This window comes from Dermacentor silvarum, chromosome 10, assembly GCF_013339745.2.
Source record: "Dermacentor silvarum isolate Dsil-2018 chromosome 10, BIME_Dsil_1.4, whole genome shotgun sequence".
NCBI lineage: Eukaryota > Metazoa > Arthropoda > Arachnida > Ixodida > Ixodidae > Dermacentor > Dermacentor silvarum.
The window spans coordinates 81,222,596-81,235,723 of record NC_051163.1 but is presented as its reverse complement, the minus strand read 5'-3'; the positions used below and the strand labels follow the sequence as shown (position 1 = coordinate 81,235,723).

At 44.3% G+C, this 13,128-nt stretch overlaps 1 protein-coding gene and 1 long non-coding RNA gene across 2 annotated transcripts in view; both read right to left on the bottom strand.

The window, feature by feature from the left end:
- LOC119431664 (uncharacterized) overlaps positions 1–13,128 on the bottom strand; it is a 512,426-nt gene that overhangs the window by 257,433 nt on the left and 241,865 nt on the right. The window lies entirely within an intron of this gene.
- LOC125940941 (uncharacterized) overlaps positions 1–13,128 on the bottom strand; it is a 55,664-nt gene that overhangs the window by 41,609 nt on the left and 927 nt on the right. The gene's annotated exons all lie outside the window — the stretch shown is intronic.

Here is a 13,128-nt window from a genome sequence, read left to right as displayed (position 1 = left end):
TAATATGTTAAATAATATTGGAGATAAGACTGCTCCTTGGGGGACACCACGAGTCTGTTTGAATTTAGAGGAAGAGCAGCCATCCTTAAAGCAATAAAATTCTCTTGATCTCAAAATTCTGCCAACCACGCAATAATATAATTTGGGACATTATGATTCCGTAGTACATTCAGTAAAACTGTATGTTCTACGGAGTCATATGCTTTAGCTATGTCTAATGTCACTAAAGCAGCATATTGTCTTCTTTTTCTAGCGAGTTGTATGCGGCTCTCTAAATCAGCATGGGCACACCATATAGAGCAGTCAGCTCTGAAGCCTATTTGATTTGGATTCAGTATTAAATTATCCGACATCCAGACAGTAATTCTGTAATGTAGAATCCTCTCTATGATTTTGACCATATTAGAAGTAAGAGAGATAGGTCTAATATTTTCTATGGTGTAACCTAATCCTTGTTTTTTAGGTATCGGGATTACTTTAGCTAGTTTCCAATCGTATGGTATCCAGGCGTTCTTTAGAGAATAGATTATAATGCTTAGGAGGTCACAAGGAGATATTTCGAATAAAATTTTTATCATATGCACTGTAAGTTTCGAATTACTTGAGCTAATTCAGGCACAGTAACTTCGTTGAAGTCTGACGTTAGGGCTGGTTTTTGCAAGTTATGGGACATAGACGGCATGAATCGACGCTCAAGGCCTTTTGCAATCTGTTCTAGTGATTTTATCATTTCATCCTATGATAGAGTTGCATAATCAATATTAATTGGTGGTGGCAGAATTTTTCGATTTCGCATATATCTAAACAGCGCCTTTTTGTTTTGGGGGTTTGAAAGGAAATCATTGTGTTTCCTATCATAATCTTCTTTAGATTTAGCTACTGTGCGTTTAAATACAGCAGCGTAAAATTTGTAATCAGCCCAATTTTGGGGGGACTGGTTATAAAGTAGTTTCTTCCAAGCTGCTTTTCTTCGTCTGTAGTCGCGTGTACAGTCTGGATTCCACCAAGGACTATGAGAGGCTCTCTTGGCAGACTCAACAATAAATTCAGCTTCTTTGTATGATCGTTTGATTACAGCACAAATTTTCATAGGTTTTGTTTCTTCGCGCTCTCCAGAATGGTGAGCCAGATGTGCTTTTAAATCATTTCTAAATTTATTGTAGTTTACGAATACTCGGATCTGAGAGCACGATGGTATTAACGGGCAAGCAATTTCAAATATTATTGGACAGTGATCACTGTTGGTGGCACAGTCCAAGGCTGCCCAAGATGAACTAGTGAGAGATGAACTTATGAAACTTAAATCTAAGGCTGAGCGCGACCGATTGCAAATAAATGTAGGAATTCTGGTGTTGAGGCAAGTCATATGGTTATCTATTGACCAATCCCACAATCGTTTGCCACATAGATCTGTTCGGAAACCCCAACACGTGTGATGGGAGTTGAAATCCCCCACAAGGATTTTATCCTTGCACCATGACGACACCGCGGAATCCAAACATCGAGTGTCTTGCACACCCGCAGGGAAGTATACATTTACTAAAGTGAATGGTAGGCAGCCCGGTAAGGTTACATCTAAGGCAAAAAATTCACTTTCAGGGGACATATGTTTATATGAAATCTTCACTTTAAGACTAACTCTATTACTAATGAAAAATGCTAAGCCTCCGCCTTTCGAAGGACGGTCTAATCGGAAAGATCGGAAGTTATTTATATGAAAAGATTGATGTGTTGAAAGCCATGTTTCTTGCAGTGCAATAATATCCGGGGAGAATTTCGATGCCAAATACAATAAATCTGTTACGGCAGAGTGAATGGATCGGCAATTCCAATGAAGAATTTTGAGGAATCCTATGGTTGCGAAAGGATTGACTCAGTAACTGCTTTATTTAAAATGCTGTCTTTTAAGAAATCGTTCTTTGTAAGGTTGTCTTTGAGGTATTTTTTCGTCTTTGAGTGAATAAGTGAAGTGGCTGTTTTCGACAAAGGGGATCTAGATCGCTTTAGCGATCGTGGGTCCATGTCCATTTCATCTGAGCTTTCTGCATCCACATTGATGCCTTCACTGTGGTTCTTGCTTACATCAACAGATGGACCAGCAATTTGATCATCTTTGAACGTGAGTTTAGGCGCTACCTCTTCATTTGATGTTCCTGGACACTCAGTAGTTTTCGAAGTCATGCTAATAGCTGCTGTTGTGCTGAATATCTGCGCCATCTGGTTAGTTAGGATTTGTGACAAGGACTCACAAAGGTTTCCAGCTAGTCGCTCCATGGCCTTCTCCATTGCCCTTTCGACTGCATCAGCAATAGCAATTGACAGAGACGCTTCCGTGGCGATTGTATGACGGGCTGTGACAGCTGCGTATCCCTGTGTTCTAGCCTGCATTTCAGATATGGCTTCTTGACGAGAACAACGTCTTCGTTCAATGATTTCAAGAACTTGTATTTCTCGTGCCCTTGCCGAGCAATTCATATCATCAGCAGAGTGACCTTCATTGCAGAGGCAGCACTTTTCTTCCTTGCTGGTGCACTCGCTGGAATTGTGTTCCTCCCCACAAACTCGGCACCTAGGAGCAGACCTACATCCTCTCATAGTGTGTCCGTAGCGCCAACACTTGACACATTGGAGAGGACGAGGGGATAGAGGTTCCACTCGATAGATTAGGGGCCATGCCTTAATTTCTGTTGGTCTATCTGTTCCTGCAAAAGTTACAATGACCGATTCAGTAGGAATTTTGCTCTTATCTACCACACGTCCGCATCGATAGACTGAAATTGCACCTGCTGGAGAAAACATCTCTAATATTTCTGTTGGTGTCATGTTAACATCAACGCCACGCACCAGCCCTTTCACACACGCCAAGTGAGGTGGAATGAATGCCCTTACCGGATTTGAAGCAAACGTGGAACACTTAAGAAGGTCTTGTACACAGGGCTGGTCTGGGGAAAAGCATAGAACACCTCCTCTGCCAAACTGGCGGACCTCTGTGATATTCAGGAAATGGGCTGTCGCCGATCGCAGTTCCGCCTGAATCGCTTTCGGATTCTTCATCCGTATGAAGCCATCATTGGTTGGGACGATAGCCACAGGAACTGATCTGACGCCGTTGCGCAGAAACAAATCCACAGGTAAATCCTGCGAGGGTATAGAGGTGGACCAGAGGGAAGCCCCTGGCCCTGGTGACGAAAATGACATCTGTCTGGTCTGATTGGAAAAAAAGCACTTATTAGACAACAAGTACTCTACTAAAACGGCTAACAATCAAAATAGAGTCAGAAACTACTCAATCCTTGGCCGTAACCCCCAGAGCCGAACACGCAGGTCGAACGCTTGCAGACTCTTCCTTGCAGCTTGCAGTTCGTCGTCCCAATGTTCGGCTGAACATCGTCTTCCTCCACAGTGCGAGAGCGTATCGTAACAATAATATATGATGTTCTTGAGGCTTTTAAGAAAGATTAAAGGGGAAAACAGGCCACTAGTAACGCCGCGTCTCTTTTTTGTCTCAATTGTCGCAGTTTGATTTCTTTGTTAATATTAAAGTTTGATTAATGTGCAAAGTAAAAACCAGCCATCGCATTAATGGTAATGTTATCTTGCTTTTTGAGAAGCCATCGGCATCAATCCGACGAGACGTTTCTATCGCCGTGAAGAAGGGAAGGAGAAACCCTCGAATATCACATGAAAAAAAAAAGAATATAGCACTGAAATTGCTTGTGGTAATAACGCGACTCTATTGGCTGCCGTGTACGGTACGTCATAGTTTACGCCTTACGCCTTACCTATCAAATTCCTGGAATGAGAGCTGCGAAGACATTTCCCGTCATTTACAGCTGCCTTTTTACAGTGCATGTCTTATTTCGTTGTTGAACATTGTGCTTGCAATTTATTTTACATAGTGATAACCTAATATAACATTGCAATTGTATAATGTAATGTTCGCGCTACTACAATCAACTGTGGGCAGTCCAGCAGGCCGACGACGCCGCCAGAGCCCAAGGGCTCGTGGCAGACGCCTAGTCAGGGTGAAGCCCACTCTATTAACTTGCCGGAAAAAAAATAGTTTACCTATACCTACCTACCACGTACCTACCACAATAAAATAGATATTCTGTTTGCTCCAAGTCGCTCTCTTCTCGTCCATCCACATGATATAATATGAATGTTTTATTGTTTATGCAGATAACAGAAAGGACAGCTTGGCAGTAAAATAGATGTTATCATACTTTGGCGCAGATTTTATCGTGCACGTTTCGTTCCCGTTGCATCAACGCCACCTGACTTCAGAGACCACTGCGGAATTCTATGATCTCTGACAAAAGAATAAACAACCCTGAGCAGTAGCGCACCCAGGATCTCTGCCAGGGGAGGGTTAAATTTTTGTGGGGGGGGGGAGGGAAGCAAGCACTTTGCATAATATGCAATCTCCTTGCTTTAGCCCGAGGAATCCAACAGGACATAAAATACCTAATCATTATAGTAATGACACCGAGGATGATGACGATGTTTACTGCTTCAGCGTTTTAGTCAAAGTAATGTAAGAGTAAATGAATAAATACACGACAGTGATATAGTGTTTTAGTTAATCAGGAAATTCGACCTCCTGCACCTCCTGAATTGTAATGACAGTGTGAACAGAGCGCGGAAGGTACACGTTGGACGACTGGTGGTGCTGGACGTGGGGGGGGGGGGGAGGCAGAGGAAACGCGGCCTCAAGGGGGGGGGGGGCTTACAACACCCCCCCCCCCCCCCCCCCATCGTTGCACCACTGAGCCTGAGTCGGAATCAGAGTCGAGGGCTCGAGTTCTGAATATTCAAAGGAATCGTTCTGCCCCTACTACAAACAAATTATCAGAACACGTACATCGTGTCTTCCTATGTACACAGCAACGGGCAGATATTTTAAGGAGCTATAGCAGTTTGTCCGAACAACATTCATGTTGCATTTATTGCGTTCAATACGTGGCTGGACACCATAATGAGCGACTGCCATTTCTTTCGCAATGTTTTCTCCCAAGCAGTGACTTTCATACGAATGCGACAACAGTAAAATGAAACGCTGAATTTGTTCAGTAACCACAAGGATTATGATAGTACATTCTTTTTCACTGATATGTGACACAACTTGCCAAAGAAAGCACACAATGTTTTCTTGTGGGCCGAAGTATGTTGTGGTACTTCACAATCGTGTATGTCTCTATTTATTGTTATTTCGCTATGTACAGCGCACACTAACGGGGACAAAATTAACGGAGACAAAATTAACGGGGACAAAATTAACGGGGACGAAATTGACGGGGACAAAATTGACGGGGACAAAATTGACGGGGACAAAATTGACGGGGACAAAATTGACGGGGACAAAATTGACGGGGACAAAATTGACGGGGACGAAATTGACGGGGATGAAATTGACGGGGATGAAATTGACGGGGACGAAATTGACGGGGACAAAATTGACGGGGACAAAATTGACGGGGACAAAATTGACGGGGACAAAATTGACGGGGACAAAATTGACGGGGACAAAGTTGACGGGGACGAAATTGACGGGGACGAAATTGACGGGGACGAAATTGACGGGGACGAAATTGACGGGGACGAAATTGACGGGGACGAAATTGACGGGGACGAAATTGACGGGGACAAAATTGACGGGGACAAAATTGACGGGGACAAAATTGACGGGGACAAAATTGACGGGGACGTTTAGCTGCGGCACCAAAGGCGTATTTATATAAAAACGTTGTGAGGCCAGAAGGTGGGTAAGATTTCCAACGCAGCTCGACGAGTGTCCCGTTCTGATCTCGTCGAAAACCTCCGAGCCGCCACCAGAGGCACCGGCAACAGTCACCAACGCCACGCGCGTTCGGTGCGAACGCGGGCAAAACGCCGACGGCGTCGACAATAGGTCTGCGCGTTGCTGGTGCTGCTGCATGTCCAAGTTTACATAGCTCATAAAACTACTATCCTTACTCCATATAGCTCTCTACTAATTTGCTATCGCAATTGATGCTTCGCCTTTCGGGTGAAACTGCGACATTTTTTGTATTACCAACACTGTTCGCATGAGCATCTGGCGACACTCTTTCAGACGCATCTCTTGCAACTGGAGCCAACTTTGACTCCAGGCACATAGACCGTTGTTGGTGATTTCAAGTCTTAATCTGAAGCGTTCTGAAAACATTCAAGACCCACGCGTTATAAGAGCACGGCCGCTGGATAAAAAAAAGGTGTCCAGCGGCCGTGTAAGAGGCATGGATGTGATAATCTGCATAATAAAATTAGCTTGAAGAATGTTGTAGGTGTTGAATTAGAGAGCGTTTTATGAGCGAGAACCTTTAAGGCGTAGAATGACAAAGTTTGTGTAAGATCAATGTACCCGCAACTTAAATATGCTGGATTAACTGGAGTTGCGGTGTCGAATGAAAGCAGTTTAACCAACTGCTTTCATTCGACAGTTTAACTAGCGAAACGTCGGCGATTCGCAGAAGATCCGGAGTTACAAGCCTGCGAAACCGAGCACAAGCGTTTGAGCGTCTAGAAGCGTCCAGATGCTTGACCGGGTGTTCGTTGCTCCTTGGGCTGTCGATGATTCCGGGGTGATCTTGCGCAAAACGTGGCCGAGTCTTGAAGCATAACCTCGCAAAAGCTTGGCCGAACCGAGGTAAAGCTAGGTGCGGTCGCCAGCTTCGCCGTTTGCCCAGTCTTCGCACCACTAGTGTGTAGCTGCCCCTAACTTTTCTTGGGTGGGTGCCATTAAAAACTGAGAGAAAGGGTCTTCTGCAGTCTCTTTCATGCACGTCTAAAGATGTCAATTGCCTCATGTTGATTTGTTAGCAGTTTACGTTTTTGTTTCAGTTTTGCAAAACGCAAGGGCTCTTGCTACTGCCGACAAACCTAGCACACTGAAGATTTCAGCTTCCCGCTAAGCGCGTACGTCGTAAATGGCGTAAGGAAACTAATAACACATGTAGCCCACAACACTTATAGTCAAACGCCACCGCATACCGGGGCTGATCAGATATTCATGAGATATATTGTGTGGAAAGGGCGGAGAACATGTGGTCCGAATTAGGCACTATATTATAAGCCGATCCAAGACTTTGTGACATCACCGTGCACCTGCGCGGTCGATAGAGGTTAGAAAAAAATGTCGCAGTTTCACCCGAAAAGCGAAGCATCAATTGCGATAGCAAATTAGTAGATAGCTATACGGAGTAAGGATAGTAGTTTTATCAGTGGTATAAACTTGGACATGCAGCAGCACCAGCAACCTGCAGAACGGTTGTCGAGCCGTTTTGCCCGCGTTCGCGCTGAACGCGCGCGGCGTTGGTGACTGTTGCCGGTGCCTCTGGGGGCGGCTCGGAGGTTTTCGACGAGAGCAGAACGGGACATTCGTCGAGCAGCGTAGGAAGTCTTTACCACCTTCTCGCCTCGCAACGTTCGTATATAAATATGCATTTGGTGCCGCAGCTAAACGTCGCCTCCCTCCCATCCCCCCACGGCCTTTCGCGCGATGAAGTCGCGTTTGCTCTCTCTCTCTCTCTCTCTCTATATATATATATATATATATATATATATATATATATATATATATAGTTGTAAAACACAAATACCCCAGAAAGTGGATGGGAAAACGGCTCCGCGGTAGCTCAATGGTGAGAGCATCGCACGCGTAATGCGAAGACATGGGTTCGTCCTCCACCTGCGGACAGTTGTTTCATCCATTTTCATTTCCATTTATCATTTCTTTAATTCAATCATTAAGTACAAGTAATTTCCCCTAAGTTGTCCTTGGTGTTCATGTTTGTCGGATTCGTATGACATGATTAATAAAAATCGGGTCCCTCGGGTCCCTTTCTTCTCGTTCTATATATATATATATATATATATATATATATAGGAAAATCAGAAGCACAACTTCGCGGTTATCTTAGGTTCATTATTTACCCAACAGTTTCGGTCGGTGGACCGACCTTTTCCGACCGAAACTATTAGATAAATAATAAACCTAAGATAACCGCGAAGTTGTGCTTCTGATTATCCTAAATACGCATGGCCCATTGAAAAATCCAGTTACTTACTGCTATATATATATATATATATATATATATATATATATATATATCTGCAGCACAACTTCGCGGTTATCTTAGGTTTATTTAACCGACAGTTTTGGTCGGTGGACCGACCTTTTTCAGCAGCACCAGCAACGCGCAGAACGGTTGTCGACGCCGTCGCCCTTGAAAAAGGTCGGTCCACCGACCGAAACTGTTGGGTAAATAAACCTTAGATAACCGCGAATGTGTGCTTCTGATTTTGCTAAATGCGCTTGGCAATATATATATATATATATATATATATATATATATATATATATATATATATATATATATATATATATGGTTATTGTAAAGGGGGAAAGACGCTTAATTCTGGAGCCCTTCAGGGAGCCCGACGCAGAACGCGCGTTTGCTCTCCGCCGTGCGTTCGCTCCCCGTGAAAGCGCGATTTCACTCGCACTTACAGCATATGGTGCACGACGACGGTTTCATCGCCGTTTGACGTCATACGGAACCTCACGGCGGCGCCGACGGCAAAAATTCGCTTCGAGTGCCCATATAATTGCTATCGCAATAAAAGAAACGTATACGAAAGTGCGGGAGGGATGCTAAAGCTTCGATTGAACTCTTTCCTTGCCGGGTCTATGAAAATCGATCAAATTGAACGCTAGTTTTTCGACATGTTCGCACATATTGCCCCGGGAAATATTACACAAGTAACGCTACGGAGCGTGTGAAATGACGACTGCACTTAACTATAGCTCCGATTTGACAATTTCCGGTCCATTGAATGCGATTGCGTATCAACAGGCCGTCGAAGGTAGCGTCGAAACTAGCGTTCAGTGCTACTTGCACGTGCACAAACAAACAACGAAAAAATTGTGCTTTGAGTAATTCGGCGACATAATTTTTTCGTGACAGCAGCGGCGAAGGAACAGAAGTTTAGTCCGGTTGACCAATTTTCTCATCCGACATCTATGCTGTTCGAACGCTGTCTCAACCATCAGTGCATGCTTAGAAGTGTATGTTGGTTTGAAAATTGTGCGCAACAAGTGCCAAGTGCAACTTTATTTTTTCTCCCGTGAGCTGCTTTTACCCATGAGCATTTCGTTAGCCTATGTACAGCTTATTACGGGCAATCCTCTTCGTCGTGCGGAGTTGTCACTCACGCTAGAGCGTGAATTTAATTTCAAACCGGGATTTGGTAGAAGCTTTGCTAGCAGCCTAATCCCGTGCTGTTGGAATACTGACTCTGCAAATGCCCTTATTCATTACTGTACGATACTGTGCAACGCTGTACTTTAGTGTATAGTGCTGCATAAGCACTGTACACACAATCTGAGAGCTCCAACGCCAGTCCTAGGCGCACGACTAAGCGTGCCCAAAAATGCGAACTGCACATGCCGTTTGCAGCGTTCTCTCTATGATCACGTGACTCGCTCACCATAGTTTATTCCTTTAGCAACACTGTCGCCGTATAATACCTTTTTGAACGACATGTCCCACCGCAATTTCTTACGCTGTGCTCGTCTCCTCTCGCCATCCAGCGCCATTCTTCGTAGCAGGTGACGTCGTACCAAAATGCAACTGATTAACATCTAGACGACATCATCGGGAACAACTCTTTTTTTCCAGATTGCTATCTTCATTCCAGCTTTTATTTCGAAGCGAAAAGAACGAACCAGTACATCGAAACATTGTGCTACTCTAATCTGTTTGGGGACGCGGCACACGTCTCTTGCACAGATGCCAGGAGTCCGGTAACGCTTTTCTTTTTTTTTTTTCAATTCCTCCACCAGCAGCGCAGGTGCTTTTGTCAGAACTAATCCCAGATGCCGTATTTTATCACCCCGTTCTGTTATTCCTTAAAAGGGAACGCGCAGAGCCTCCACCGACTACTTATTTATGGTAGCCGCGTAACACGGTGGCAGTCATTAATTGGCGTTTGAGATGCCTACCGCGTCGTGTCCACCAGCGTAATAGCTGATACCACAAAAAACAAGTTGTATGCTCGAGGAAACGAGGCAGGCTTTACGATGCTGCGGGGCAAATATTCAATTTTATAGGATGATTCGTCGCAGCTGCTGCTGCGCGCTCATCGGACAATTTGTATTACATTTAAGTCCGATAACTCAGGCCTAATGTACGGTATTTAACAAATGAGACGAGATAACTCGAGCAAGTGACCTCGGCCACCCACGGCAGATCTGTGAGACGTGCTTGTCTTCCTGGAAGTGATTGAGAATATGTTAAGCACACGATAACTCCAGCACCCCTTACCTTGAACTAGAGTTGGAAAAGCAAAGTTGCAGGCGTACGAACATGCTACACGAGGTGCCACGCTCGAGTCATCAACGTTTCGTTGTATTACTTACGTGTAGAAAGGAGGCAGGTGTGTTACTACGGGCGAAAGTTGTCATTCCTTACAAAAATGTAAAGGATAATTCCATCGCTCTTCTAACGAGTTTATCGACTGCTATAGAAACTCATCAAAAAGTTTAGAGATTGTCAATAGGTTTTGCAATGGCGTGCTGTCCGTTGCGTACCAGCTATTTCTCGACTGAAGGGGCAAACCGCAAGCAATCTGTCTCTCTAATATTAGAGAGAGAGAGATTGTTTGCGGTTTGCCCTCTATATACGAGAGAAAGTCAAAAAAGTAAAGTCTCGCACACTAGGGTTTGGTAACACTGCAAGTATCCATCGCTCAATTAGTGTCGTCTGGAACACTTGTATGGAACGTGTCACTCTTATTCCCGTGTCTGTCGTTAGAGTGCAGCAGACCGTTAAGCATGGCACCTAAATTGTCGATCTGCACCAAATAGTAAAGCCCTAACCGCATTCACGCGATTTTGTACGCGACGGCGACGAGCGACGGCTTCGAGCGGCCAAACGGGCCGTCGCGCGAACAGTTCGCTCGGTCTTTTCGCTCAATCGCTAGGTTCTAGAAATCTAGAATTTGTCGCTCGTCGCCCGGAAGTGCTATGAGCGATTAGCCAATAGCGCGAAGCCGGAACTGGATATACATCAGTCAAGCACTACTGATTGTCGCACGGAACGAGCAAACGACTAGATTTTGATACGTGCAAGGATAATAACCTAATGCAAGACCTTTAGAAATATTTATGCTGCTCTTTACACTAAAACACATCAACTTAAATTAATAAAGCAAGCGTCACGCCAGTTTCGGCGAGTATTTGCTGCCCTCATACCTGCAACACCGGGGAGACGTCGCTCAAAGTCGTCGCTCGCTCGTCGCTCGCATGCGGTACGACTTGCAGGCGACGTGCGTCCGCGACAGCCATCTCCATCGCGTCGCGTGTCGCGTGTCGCGGTCGCGCGCAAGATCGCGTGAATGCGGTTTATACTTAAACGAGGGCTGTGATTTCACTTTTTGTTTGCGGAAGGTGTGAAACCTACGGAACTTATTCGTCGAATGCAAGCGCAGTATGGTGACAATTGTTTATCGCGAAGCAAGATCTACGAATGTATGGAGCGTTTTAAACAGGGAAGAACTTCTTTATGTGACGAGGAAAGCACATAAAAAAATGCACCTTTGTTACAGACATTCCTAATTGAACAAAACATTCTACTTGGTGTTTGTCTATGGCACAAATGTATCGCTAGTTAAGGTAATAGTATTGTCGAGGTTATATGCAACGAAGTACAATCAACATAAATGACTTGCAATATAGACAAAAAAAAAAGACAGCAGATGCGTGCGACCTTGGAGAATTACAACCAAATTTCCTGCGACGCTGTTGCTTTTGAACATTTCCAATAAAACTTTGTTTCCTGTAATTATATATCACATAGTTAAAGAAGTTGCCCGTATATAATTGTCCCGCTTGAAAACTTGCCCGCATGTAATGATTTTGAGTTTCATGGCGTACCACCAATTTTTATTAAATTTGGTCTTGGTGGAGTTTATAGTTCTGTCAGGGCAGTGGGCTCAATGCTTCCCCGCAATGTCCGCAAAATTTGACCTCAGTTGTAGTTGTAACTATGACAGCGCAGCCGTCCATTCTATTGGCAGAGGCGAATTTAACGCACTCATTTGGAGCATTGCCTACATATTGCCCATACCATGCCCCTAATTTTCCCCAGATATAAACAAGATGCCATGTTTAGTTCACCGCGGACACCAGAGGAACAAACTACGCATCTTGTATGATGCATGAAAACACGTGGAAAAACGAGGGTTTACTAATTATATGCAACACATCCATTTATACCAGGAAAGTGAAAGTTTCAGAACGCATTGCGCTTAAAATTCTCCCTGTTTCCAGAGAACTTCAAGTCCGTACATCGTGGAATTTTTTTGCGAGTATGGGAAACATTCCTACCCTAGAACACTTCAATGAGTAACTTTCTACTAAGCTGAAATGAACCTACACAGAGTAAACATTTATCGCTCGTCACTAGAACATTGCTTCGTAGTGGGAATAAATATAAACACCTGTGACACGCATAGTTTACCCAGGATACCGTGTGGATACCCCCCCCCCCCCCCCGGCGTAGATATGCCTATGCGTGCTGTGCTTTCGCCGTTTTCTTGGTTTCGAGCTTTGACACACGCACACACGCACACACGCGCGCAGAGAGATTTTCAACGTGTTCGTTTTCCGCACTTTAATTGTCATGCCTTCACATTCAGTTTCTCGTTATGACACGCCCTTGTGGTGGAGTGGCTATGGCGTGCGGCTGCTGTGGGCACGAGATCCTGTGTTCGATTTCTGTTAGCGGTGGTCGCATGCCACTGGGAAGGAATACAAAACAGTTGTTTGCCATGTTTTGCGTGTACGTTAGAGAACCTTCAGCGGAACAAAAGAAATATTCAAGAACCTTTAACTGCGACGTCCCTCAAACCAGCTGTGTTAAAAATCATGATTCTTCCGCTGTGTTTAAATCATGACAGCTTTTGTGAATCCGCCATAAGTTCGCCATAACTTATTCTAATAAGGAGAAGAGCTCTATAAAAATTTCAATCCAGCATTTACGATATATATATATATATATATATATATATATATATATAATGTGTGCGTGTTGGATTTGCGTTCTA